This window comes from Equus caballus, chromosome 7 (assembly GCF_041296265.1).
Source record: "Equus caballus isolate H_3958 breed thoroughbred chromosome 7, TB-T2T, whole genome shotgun sequence".
NCBI classification, from domain to species: domain Eukaryota; kingdom Metazoa; phylum Chordata; class Mammalia; order Perissodactyla; family Equidae; genus Equus; species Equus caballus.
This window is the reverse complement of record NC_091690.1, coordinates 13,844,851-13,857,250: the sequence shown is the minus strand read 5'-3', so window position 1 is coordinate 13,857,250 and position 12,400 is coordinate 13,844,851.

Genomic DNA, 12,400 nt, shown 5'->3' with positions numbered 1-12,400 from the left:
CATAATTTCCAATGTTCTGGCATGGTACAGATACCACATAAATAGCCAATATATGTTGAACTTGAACTATGGGCCAGGGTTCTCTGAAACTCTGTACATTCACTATCTCATTGGTAGTGAGGTAACAGCTGTATATCATTTCCACATCAAAGATAAGAGAACTAGAGTCCGGATAGGTCATATCATGCGCCGAGGCAAGTGGTGGGGCAAGAATTCACACTCCAAAGCTGTGCTTTCTCGCCCACTCCTCTACACAGGCTCTCAAAGCAATCTCTGTCCTCTATCCTTTTTAAACTTGACATTGTATCAACATTTGCCATATCACCTAGCTTTTGAGGAATTTTTATTTATCTCATAGCAATACAAATCATTTCAAAATCCAAGAGACTGGTACAAAAAAAGAAACAGTAACAAGGAATGTATTACTCATTTCCTTCTTCCCAGCACCTAACACAATGCTTTTTACTTGAATTGTTGAATCTGTTGATTTGATTTGATCAACTTCCTTAGAGCTCTGTAGAAAAGTGTCGGATCTTTGCCTAAAAGGAAGTGTTTTTCCAGGAAGACAAATGCTCCTCAGAAAAGCAGGAAGCTTGGTTAGCACAGCCTGGATTTCTCCTTCATGCAACCACTGCAGGGCATGGCATGTCATGTGTTTAATACATGTTTTCCTCTCATTCACTCATTTGTCTGGCCAAATCAGTCTTGGCAAAGACCCTGAAATTTTGGACTGATCAAATCGAAACATTTGTACTGTAAACAAATATCTTCTACCACTCTTAGAAATTCTTTGAAATCACACATATTTGTGACCTTGGAGAAGTCATGTAAACCAGCTTCCCACTGTCTCTTGCCACATCTCCCCTCTTCCTTAATGCCGTTTAAGGTGACAAGAGACATCCTGAGGGCTCCTGGTTTGCTGACGGTGCCTCCAGTCATGAGTGTGTTGCTCAAATCCAGCTTTATCAAGTTACAAGTAATTACCATGCAGCACGTCACCTGGAGTGCCATTATGCAAATTTGCATATGGCTCAGCTGCACAGTTTAGACAAATATTTATCATCGTCCTAAAGCCTGCCTTGCAAAGAGAAAAGAGGCCGAGTGGTATTCTACCATTGCACATTCCCTATTTTTTAAACCAGAAATGAACAAGGCTGTGTTTATCTAGGACACTAAAATTTTCTGGAGGAAGTATCCACTTATTAGCCTTTCACGAAGGAAGGAAGTTTTAAGGAATTTCTAATTAATCTTCAAATAAGAAGAGACAATTTGGAGAAAACAAGAAGGCTGCCTTCAAATATGTGAAGGGCTGTCATGTAGAAGAGGGAATAAACTTCATTTCTATTGGTTGGAAAGGTCACGTTGAAATACATGGTTCAGAATTTCAGAATTACAGAGACAGCTCTCAGCCCAATCTGGGGCGGAACTTGAAAAAAACCCAAAACAACAAAGGGACTATTCTTGGAAAGTTGAACTTTTCTTACTGCTTGTGTACAAAAGGTTTATTTACATTAAATTTATAAATTTTTGGTTTTTTTACCAAATGAATCAGACAACCAATTGAATATGTTGCTTTCAAAATTGTTGCTCTGGAAGATTATACATTTATTTTAGAGAGGCTACCTTGATCAGGAGAGAGTTAGAATAACCCTGTGAGCCTGTGGATCATTTTCTCCCAAAATGCCTCTGCAATGGCATATACTTAATATTTGATTTCTGAATAGGTCAGAGGATATCCAGACCCATATCTCCCCAACAAATAAAGTGATTAATGGAGCGGGATGACACTTAAGAGGAATCAGAATGGCTAAATCAAAATGAAGATGGTACTATGAATTCTGAGATGGAGCCACTTAGGAGATTTGTAAAAGCAATTCTTGCTGAGAGGTCCCCAAAGGCCTCCTTAACCCTGCTGACTAACTTGGAAACTAGAGGGTCAGCCACTCATCCAGGCAGGAAAAATTTTCAGAATGTTCTTCTCTCATGACTCAAACCAAAAACAGAACCAAAGAACATGGTGTCAGATGCCAGAGATGCACTATGAGCTCCCAGGAATAAAAAGAGGGGAAGCATGTCAACTTGACCTGGGTCCAAACCATGGCTCTGCTAACACCAGCTGGATCACGGGGACATGTAACCCCTCCGAGTCTCTATTTCCTCACCTGTAAAATTAGAATGATGATGGGTCCAGCTCAGTGGCGCAGCAGTTAAGTTCGCACGTTCTGCTTTGGTGGCCCAGGGTTCTCTGTTTCGGATCCCGGGTGCGGACATGGCACTGCTTGCCAAGCCATGCTGTGGCAGGTGTCCCACATATAAAGTAGAGGAAGATGGGCACGGATGTTAGCTCAGGGCCAGTCTTCCTCAGCAAAAAGAGGAGGATTGGCAGCAGACGTTGGATCAGGGCTAATCTTCCTCAAAAAAAAAAAAAAAATTAGAATGAAGACAGATACCTCAAAAGGTTGTTGGGAGAACTTAAGTATATAAACAAGTATTCACATAGTGCTAAGCACACATTAAGTTCTTAACACATTGTCACTGCTGTCATTATTATTACCCTTGTTAGTCATTGCTGTTTTCACTCTGAATCACCCTTTTCATTGCACTTCCTCACTTATCCATTCTGCTTTGCCTAATTCAAAAGTTAGTTTGCATAAGATATATTTTAATTACCCTACCAATTTTAAGCCCCCATAATCCTCTTTAAGGGACTTTGTCAAATTATATGTGACAGTATTTTTATAAACAACATGAAGATTAGAAAACAAAGCTGTTTTTAAAACAAGTTTTACCATCCAACTATACAGACTATGCAGAGTTTTCAGTGCTACACAGTGTACAAGCTGATACAAATTTATAGGGACATTTTTTAAAGACTTGGGACAAGATTATTGGGTCTGCTATGAACAGAAGACCAAGAGCAGACTGCCTGGGACAAAACCCTCTTACTCCTTCTTCAATACTGAGCAAGTTGCTTAACTTCTGTGTGCCTCAGTTTGCTGATTGTTAAATTGGGTATAGCAATAGGACCTGCCTTATAGGGTTGGTATGAGGATTGGATGAGTACAAATGTCTTACTCATGAGCAAAAAGCACTTAAAACAATGCTTGGCATCTAGTGAAGGGCTTAATGGGCGGTGGCTATGATTACTGTTGTTACAAGTCCATTGTAGCAGAGACATAGGGTGAAAATTATGGAAGCAAAAGACAGAATAATCAGATGTGGATCGCAAACATGGTTTCATAGAAAACAGGTCTCATTGTGATATCCAAATTAGCCGTTAAAGTTGTCTGTCCTTGATTAACTCTAGAATATAATCCAAAGAAAATGACAGGCCTACTACAGAGAATTATACACACTATAGACGTGAAGGGCTGCCGGCCGATCAAGACCCTCAGACTTCACAGTCAAGTACAGCACGGACTGCCTTTAAAAATCCTTTTTCAGTATTCAGTATCAAAATCAATATTCAATTAGGTATCCCGTTAAACATTTTTCCCAAAGTATATTTTTGTATCTGAAGCATAGAAGTTAGATACATGGTTTAGCAATATTGTTGCAAAACGATTGTTGATTTCTGGGTATAGGAAAGAACAGTGTTACACATTTAGGAAAATGAAGAAAAGGATGCATTGATGAAGAGTCCCACATCCTGCATTTAAGCCCCAGGTCTACAGGGAATTCGCTCTGCAAACTTGGGCTCGTCACTTGTCTTCTGGGCCTCGGTTTCCTCAACTGTTGAAAGAAAAAAGTAGATGTCAGTGTTTCCCAAACTTTAGTCATCCTTATCCTTATGATGATTGCCATATCCATGTACATATTCATCCTATACAATAATATCCTTGAAATCATGGTTTCCTTGCACTATTCAAATTTTTGTAATATAGATTAAAATAAATATATATTAAAATTTAAAAAATAATTACCCTTTATAGAATCTAGAATCATACCATGTACTCTTTTAGAAACTCTTTTAGACTAGCTGATCACTGAGGTCCCTTACAATTCACAGACTCAGTCATGCTATATCTGAAAGTAAAGAAAAGAAATGAAGAAAGGATAGTGTGGAGATAAACAGCCTTCAGCTCTGCATGATTTTTTCACTTTCATTTCATTTCATTTTATTTCATTCACAACCAAGCAAATTGTTATCTCCCAATAGGGAAGATTCCATCTAATCTCAAAGTCAATGCTTTGACCAGCATATAATAGAGACTATTAGATACAGCAAGAAAATTGAAAACCCAAACCACAAGACTGTCAAGAGAACTGAGTTCACCCATTAGGTCAAATGAAGGACAAGACAGCGTGGTTCAATTTCAACTTGGAAAGGAGTCGAGGCATATGTGATAGAAAAGGGTAGGAGTTTCCACAGTAAGAAGCGAGGAAGATGTAATGTGAGGACAAGGAGAAAACAAAATGTTGTTCCTTTCCATTCTCCCACTTACTTTTTCTCAACTGTCATCTTTGTCACATAAAATTTACTGTCTCAAGTGAATCAGAACATCCTAGTAGGTTGTTAATGACCTCCATAAATCAGGTAAATTAGTTATTTTTTTCTTACCATTTTTCTTCTTCAACAATTTTATAATCAATTTATGTTGCCTTTCATTCAAGGGAGAAAGTAGGAGCCCTACTTTTCTGTGCAAAGAAAGGCAAATGGAAACTAAGGGGCTCACCTCACCCAGTAACTGTTTCTGTCCTTCCTAAGCCTCAAGGCTCTCTCTGCCATGTTGAGAACTGTCCACAGGCCTGTGGGAGCCAGACGAAGAACTTAATCTTCCCTCTGAGGGTTGAGTTTGAGGTGGCTTTCTTGTATGAAATGCAAAGCTCAGCACTTTGGGATGTACAAGAAGCAGGTGAGAAGAAAGGGCTTTTTGCTGTCCTGTCTACCTGGTTTACTAAAGGGGCCTCAGGCTCTTTGCTCCCTTATGGCTTGTGTCTCTGAGCATTATCGAAAAGGACCCTTGGATCCTCCATGTGTTATCTCGTTAGAGCTTTTGGGATACTTAAATTACTTATGGCGAGGAAAACATGGTGAAAAATGTCAGCCTCAATACCAGTGTCATGGAAAATCCAGGGAAAAGCTAAACCCACAGCTGCACCCTCAGAAAGAAGTTTTCACAGTTTCACTCTCATTCATCTTCCTTTTCTTCCACTGTGGCAATAAATTATTCTTTCCCTCTAGAGAATTGATCTTATTCTTGAACATAAAATTTGCTCACTCTAACTTGTGGATTACCCATTTGAAAGAAGCTGTGAAGACTTGTGAGTATATTTTCCTGATGATTTTCTTTTCTAAAGTTAGTTACCCCAAATCCTCTGAGAGTATATAAAGGGATAATACGCGTATCCTAGATTCCAAGCATTTTCCAGATGTGTGTTCCCAACATATTTTTTAGAGGTACATTTTGTTTTCCCAGAGCCTTGATGTACCCCTGTGAGCGTATGCTCCAGAGTTCACATAGACGGTGCTGCACCAGTATATCTCAAAGAAGCCACAGTGGTAAATCCCAGGCACCTCTCTCTGCCTCCCCTTCCCCCAGAAACATTACTGAGCCCCCAGGGAGGAGGATCAATCTACTGGCTTTGGCCCCCGTCATATTTCACTTGTTGATTACCTTTAGACAGAGGGCTATTGATGCCTTTGTTTTATTAGTGGGGAAAATGAGTCACAGAGCAAGGAGAGAATTCTTCCCAAAATTCAAACCTCATGCAGAAGTTGCTTCTTGCTCTTAGCAAGCCTCAGGGCTCCCCTCTGTCCTAGTACTCACCCTATCATAAGCACCATGTGATTATTGTTAGGGTTTAAGTGACGTCTCAAATTCCACATAAGTCATGAAACAAAAGGACCAACTGGAGCATTGTTTACTGGAATAATATGATAAAGATAGCGTAATTGCTGTAAGCACAGCAAACATCACCATTTTCCAAATAAGGCTTGCTGCTCCAAAATTTTTCCATATGCCATTCATGCTGTGTAAAGTGTCTTTCTCTCTCTCACCTCTTTGCTTGTCAGGCTCCCACTCACACTTCAGGAGCCAACTCAAGTGTTACTTTTCTCAGTGAAGCTTCTATTGGCTTCCAGCTGGCTTCCACTGCCCTCTGTTGACATAGCTACAGTATCAGTTATAACAGTGCATTATAATTGCCTGTTCCTATGTGTGAGAACCCCATAATGCTGAGAATGCTCAAATTTTGTCATCACTATAGGCACAAAGCAGACCCAAGACCTTATTGAGAAAACATAATTCCACACTGACGAGCCTTTCAACTCAGTAATCTAGCAGGAATAGAAAGCAGATTTTGCAAACATGCACAATTAGAAAACCAAATTATACATCACTTGGGATTTGTAAAGAGAATCATTGTCAATCACTGTCCTCCTTCTCAAACGAGATAATAATAAATACATCCACGGCCCGGAAGTGCTGGGGGAATATACTGTAGAATGTACAATTGATATTAATTAGGAAAGAATGTATCGTATAGAGACTTTACAACTGAAAATGACTTTGGAGGCCACTTCCACCTGTTTTACAGGATCACCTCTCCACTGCTTCAATAACTGAGCACAAATAACAGGTACTATTTTCCACCTGTGAATACTAATGAGTCACACCATTTAAGTTTATTTTCAAATCACTGAGCAGAGTGATTTGTGGAGCCTATTTTTCTCTAGCCTGTGATTTGGCAGGCAGAAGCTTACAACTTTAGGAAAGAGCAGGCTGCATTTACCAAAGTGTTGTTGTGTGTGCATCACTATTATTTGAACAGCATCCCAGTAAAAGAGAGAAAGGTTTAATGCACCTTCAGAGAAGCAGTGCAATGTGACTTAAGGTAACACGCCTAAGTTATGAGTGGGTATGATCAATGCCACCCCTGATGGATGACTGCCCTGTGAGGCCTTTAAGAAACACAGCAGGACTGTGAGAAACTGCCATGGAGGCATGAGCGCCAAAGTGAAAGATGGAGCTTTCGCCCTCAGGCTATCAGCATTAGGTCCTGCTGTGCTAATGTAAAGCCATAAAACCCAGGCTCTAACCACTGTGGGGAGGATGGTTTTCAGCAGTCATCACTCAGACTTAGGTAATTACCTTTCTTCTCCCTTCATTGTCCTGCTGCTTCTGTGGAAGCTCAGGATGGAGGCAGGTCACCCACTTCCCACTGTGATGTACTGTGTTGTCCACTCTCCCCTCTCTGCATTGCCAAAGGCCACCCTCACCGTTCCAGATGAAAGATCTTTCTATAATCACGGTAATTGGTGAAGCAATATGATCATTAGCCAGCACATAATGTTAGACAAATAAGCTTGATGACATGCACAGTCACAAAAATTGTGGGCTCTTTTAGTTCACGATACAAGAAGCCGTCGTGCTGTGCTTCTTTGAAAGCCTTTTAAAATAATTTTCAAACAATGTTACAGACAGTTTTCAAAAACAAATAAGCTGCTGACATCCTTTGGGAGACAACTTTGAATGCAACATGGTACAGTGGAAAAAATTTAGAGTCAGCAATCCCAGCTCAGCCCCTTATTAAACCCATGAGTTTTGATCAAATTATTAATGACTCAGGCCCTGGTTTCCTCATCTGTAAGACAAAGTTATTAATGTCTACTTTCTAGGGCCATTGTGAAGGCAGCATACATAGGTTTTTGGCACAAGGTCAGCATACAATAAATTGTAGCTTTTAACCGGATTAGTTATGTTGTGATTATTACCTCCCTCTTCTTTCTCTATTTTATACCTACATCTAATAAACCATGTTCTTTTATTTAGTTATTTATTTTGAAAGATTGGCCCTGAGCTAACACATGTTGCCAATCTTCCTTTTATTTTTTTTTCTTCTTCTCCCCAAAGCCCCCCAGCACATAATTACATATTCTAGTTGTAGGTCCTTCCAGTTCTGCTATGTGGGACACCACCTCAGCATGGCTTGATGAGTGGTGCTAAGTCCACGCCCAGGCTATGAACCAGTGAAACCCTCAGCCACCGAAGCCAAGCACAGGAACGTAAGCACTGGGACGCAGGGCCGGTCGCTAAACCCTGTTCTTTTACACATCAGGCAAAGCTAAGTGTGTTTGTAGAAGCAGTTCTGGGAATTGTCCTAAACTTAAATTTTAGTCAAATCTTTAAAATAATACCAAATTTCATATACTTTGAATTTGCAATATTAAGATTCCATCTTACTTTCTTCACAACATAGATGGAAAAAAAATACACCCCTAGATCATAAGGTAGAAGAGAGAAAGAGCGACTCTTCCAACAGCTCACTGGATGACATCAGAGAGACCCAGAATTGGGGTTGGAGCAAAAGCAATACTGGAAAAGCTCTTGGACTTTTCTTATACTATGATGTAAGCAATATAGTGGAGACAGTATATCATCAAAAATTTGTTGTGCAGTCACTGTGAGCCAGGTGCCCTTCTAGGCACTGGGAATAAAGTAATTAACATAATCAAGTTCTTACCCTTACCTTTTAGTTGAGAGAAAGGGACAACGAATGAACAAACACAGGTCTGTGAAAATAAGTGCTAGAAAGAGGAGTAAAGCATTAAACGGGTCAAGAATTTCAGTTGTTGGCAGGAGAGGGGCTGCCATTTTAAGATGACCATGAAAAATATTATTCAGCCATAGAAAGGAAATCCCGCCATTTGCAACAACATGTCTGGACCTTGAGGGCATTATGCTAAGTGAAATAATTTAGACACAGAAAGACAAATATTGTTTGATCTCACTTGTACGTATAATCTAAACAAAGAAACAGACAAACTCATAGAAAAAGAGAGAAGATTTGTGGTTACCAGAGGCGGGGGGTGGTGGATGGGGGAATTGGATAAAAGAGGTCAAAGGTATAAACTTCCAGCTATAATATAAATAAGTACTGGAAATGTAATGTATAACATGATGCTTACAGTTAACACTGCTGTAAGATCTATTTGGAAGTTATTAAGAGAGCAGATACTGAGTTCTCATCACAAGAAAAGAAACATTAGTTTTGGGGTTTTTTTTTTTTTGTATCTGTATGAGATGATGTATATTAACTAAACTTATTGTGGTAATCATTTCACAATATATGTAAGTCAAGTCATTATGCTATACAGCTTAAACTTGTACACTGCCATATGTCAACTATATCTCAATAAAACTGGGAAAAATATGACCATTAAAATGGTCAGGGAAAGTCTCACTAAAAGGTGATATTTGAGCGGAGGCCTAAAGGAAGTGAGGGAACAAGCCATGTGGATATCTGGGGGAAGAGGGGTCAGGCATATGAAATAGCAAACACCTTTGGAAAATTTTCAACAGAAGAATAACATGACTTACATTTTTAAACATCTCTCTGGATGCTATATTGATGGTAGATTTTATGTCAAGGTTGGAAACAAGTAGACTGATTAGGAAGCTAATCTAGGAGAGAGGGGGTGGTATCATGACCCAAGGTAGTAGTGGGAATGGTGCTAAGAAGTTCATGAAGTCTGGATGTATTTTGAAGGGAGAGCCAAAAGGACTTCCCAATGGATTGGATGTGGGGTGTGAGAAAGTCTTGGATCATGCTAACATATCATACTTGAGTATCTGAAAGCATGAAGGTGCCATTTACTGAGTAGAAAATTGAGAAAGGAGTAGATTTGGGGGGAAGATAAAGAGTTCCATATCAGACACGTAAGTTTAAAAGCCTATTAGACACCCAAGTGGGGATGTTGAGGAGGCAGTTGGTTATTCAAGTCTAGAGTCTAGGGGAAAGGTCTGGGATGTAGATACAGATTTGGGAGTCATTAGCTTATAGACGATATTTAAAGCCATGGTGCTAAATGAGACCACTTTTAGGAAGTGAGTAGAGAATGGCAAGAAGAGAAGTTTGAGGATTCAACCTTTGTTAAGCAGTGAAAGCAGAATGAAACAGAAGTATGATATAATTAGAATCTTCCTAAATCCTATGCGGCGTAGAAGGAGTTCCACAATTTCTGCATGCTCCAGAGCAGACATGGAGAGTAGTTGATAATGCTGGCTGGTGAACTGTAAGGAAAGGTGGCTGCACTGGGAGCAAGTGGTCCCCAAGTGAGAGCTACAGCAAGATACCAGGGAGACCACTCAGCCCAAGCAAGGACCAAAGTGGAGGACTAAATCCTTAGGCTCTGACTCTGCTGGGATCTGACTGAACCAAGAAAGAAAATATCCTGAGTTCACGAGCTATAGACTTAACCATCAGATGCTAGTAGGACACCACTGACCAGAGGAGACATGGCATTGTCTGGGTCCAGAGGAGCCAAGAAGATGCTACAAGGACCCAGCACTTAGCTCTGGGAATGCTCCTCTTGCCTGCCTCTATGTGGTCACGTTAGCCCCTAGCCCCCACCCCATGGTTCTACATCCATATTGGAGAGAAGCAGAAATGGAGGAAGCATAAAAACAGTTTTATCCAAAAGAGACTGAATTATATATCAGATGTTATTTAAATTTAGAATTCAACTGAGTTTACAGATTTGGGCTAAATTTAGTATCCTCTTCCCTCTGTTACTCAATAAGGGATGGCTTCTTAAGATGATTAGATGAATTACGAAAAATACAGAAGTTGTACTTTCTTTGCACGTCTGAATGTGGTATGTAAATTTATAATCTGAGAAATTTATACAAAGCATCTTGTCAACTGTGAAGTATTTTGTCTGAGAAGTGTAGGAGTGTGAGGGTACTTAGAGAAGCCCCAGAAGTGTCAGGAGATTGGAACCCAGAATACATATTTTCAGAAGTTACTATGAGCCAGTGATCAGGTAAAACTACTAATAAATAAATTAGATTTCAGTGCCTGGGAAGATAATGGAACTGAAGAGGAAATAGTAAATATCTCAGGGAATTAACAGTCACATCAAATGTTATAAGTTAAATGATATGCTTAGGGCTACTCTTTAAGAAGCAAAAACTGACTTTCAGACATTTCCTCAACTCAATGAGTCCTTCTGGATCCTGTGACACTGTGACAGAAAGTCTCCCAGTATTCCCACATGTTAGGAAAGAAGGGATGTGCCAAATGTACAGTCTCTTCCTGATTTATTAATGGAGCCATGAGTCAAAGGGTGGTATGGTGGCCAGTCTCTTCTGCTTCCCTGCTGCACTGTTGTCCTGTGCTGGGGAAATGCACAAGACCATGCTGAGGGGACTCTCTGGCTTGGAGGATTTCCACTCCCGGATGGGTCTGCATGTTACTTAACACTCATTTTTAACCCTTTTAAGAAAAATATGTTAAATACGTATGAAGCATTGAATCAGTCTCAGCCACCACACACACTCCTCACTCACTTTTGCTCATTCATTCATTTACAATTTCATTCAACAAATACTGAGCACCTATTCTGTTCCATACCATCACCATGATGTCAGGTTTCAAGAATAGAAAGATGCCTAGAACTTTCCTGAAGCTGCTCACAGTTTAGTAAGAAGAGTCAGACACATGAACAACTAAACATAATGCATCCAAGTGTGATGGGGACACAGAGGAAAGAATAGCTCCCTCATCTTCTTCATGTCCTGCCTGAGCGAGGACCAAGGGTTGACAATCTTTATTTTACCAGTCAACCTGTCCACACCCTTGTAAACACGTCCAAATTTTCATTTCATCCATCATGTGTTCTATCCTACTAAAACCAGCTTGTTTTCTCAACTTCATTATTTCTGCCAGGATTATGAGCATTCAACAAGTCACACAAAATCAAATGTTTTGGGCATTCTTCAACCTTACTTATCTTTCAGGGTTTTTAATCAAATTCAAACTAATCAAAGTCTTATAGGCCAAATTAGCAGAAGATTGAGAGTCTATTCTCCCATGGGAATTTTACAACCATGGGGACTTAGTCCAAAGGAGTGCAAACCCTGACCTGGCACCCAGACTGTTGGTAGCAGCGCAGAACACCTAGATGTCATATCACCTAACCAGGCACCTCATATGTGTGGCAGAGGTAACTGGATCCCGTTCCCAAGATGAGTGCTCCACAGATGGGGCAGAATGCTCATCCTCTCAGCCCAACATTTAATGTTCAAGCACAACTATCAGCGCACAATCGGCAACACACAGAACCTTAGTTTTTCTAAAATGAGACAGACGCGGTGTAGTGGTTGACCTAATGTGTGGCCTACATCTCCCCTTTCCGGACCAAATGTACTAATTTCTCCAGCTGCCCAGAGTGTAGCCTGCTGATGGCTCACATCTGAGTCCCTGTCCAGGAAGAAAGTTTCCTCATGTTTAGGATATGCCCCTTCCCATGGGGTAACTCGCACTCTAGGACAGTTTGATCAGGGAGGGATGTACAAAGACTCAGCCCCTGGTCTAAATTCGTGGCAACTCTGAGGGGGCATCTCAGCTTCCAAGATCCTCACAGTGAACTGCATTGCAGTTCAGCTTCTCCCTC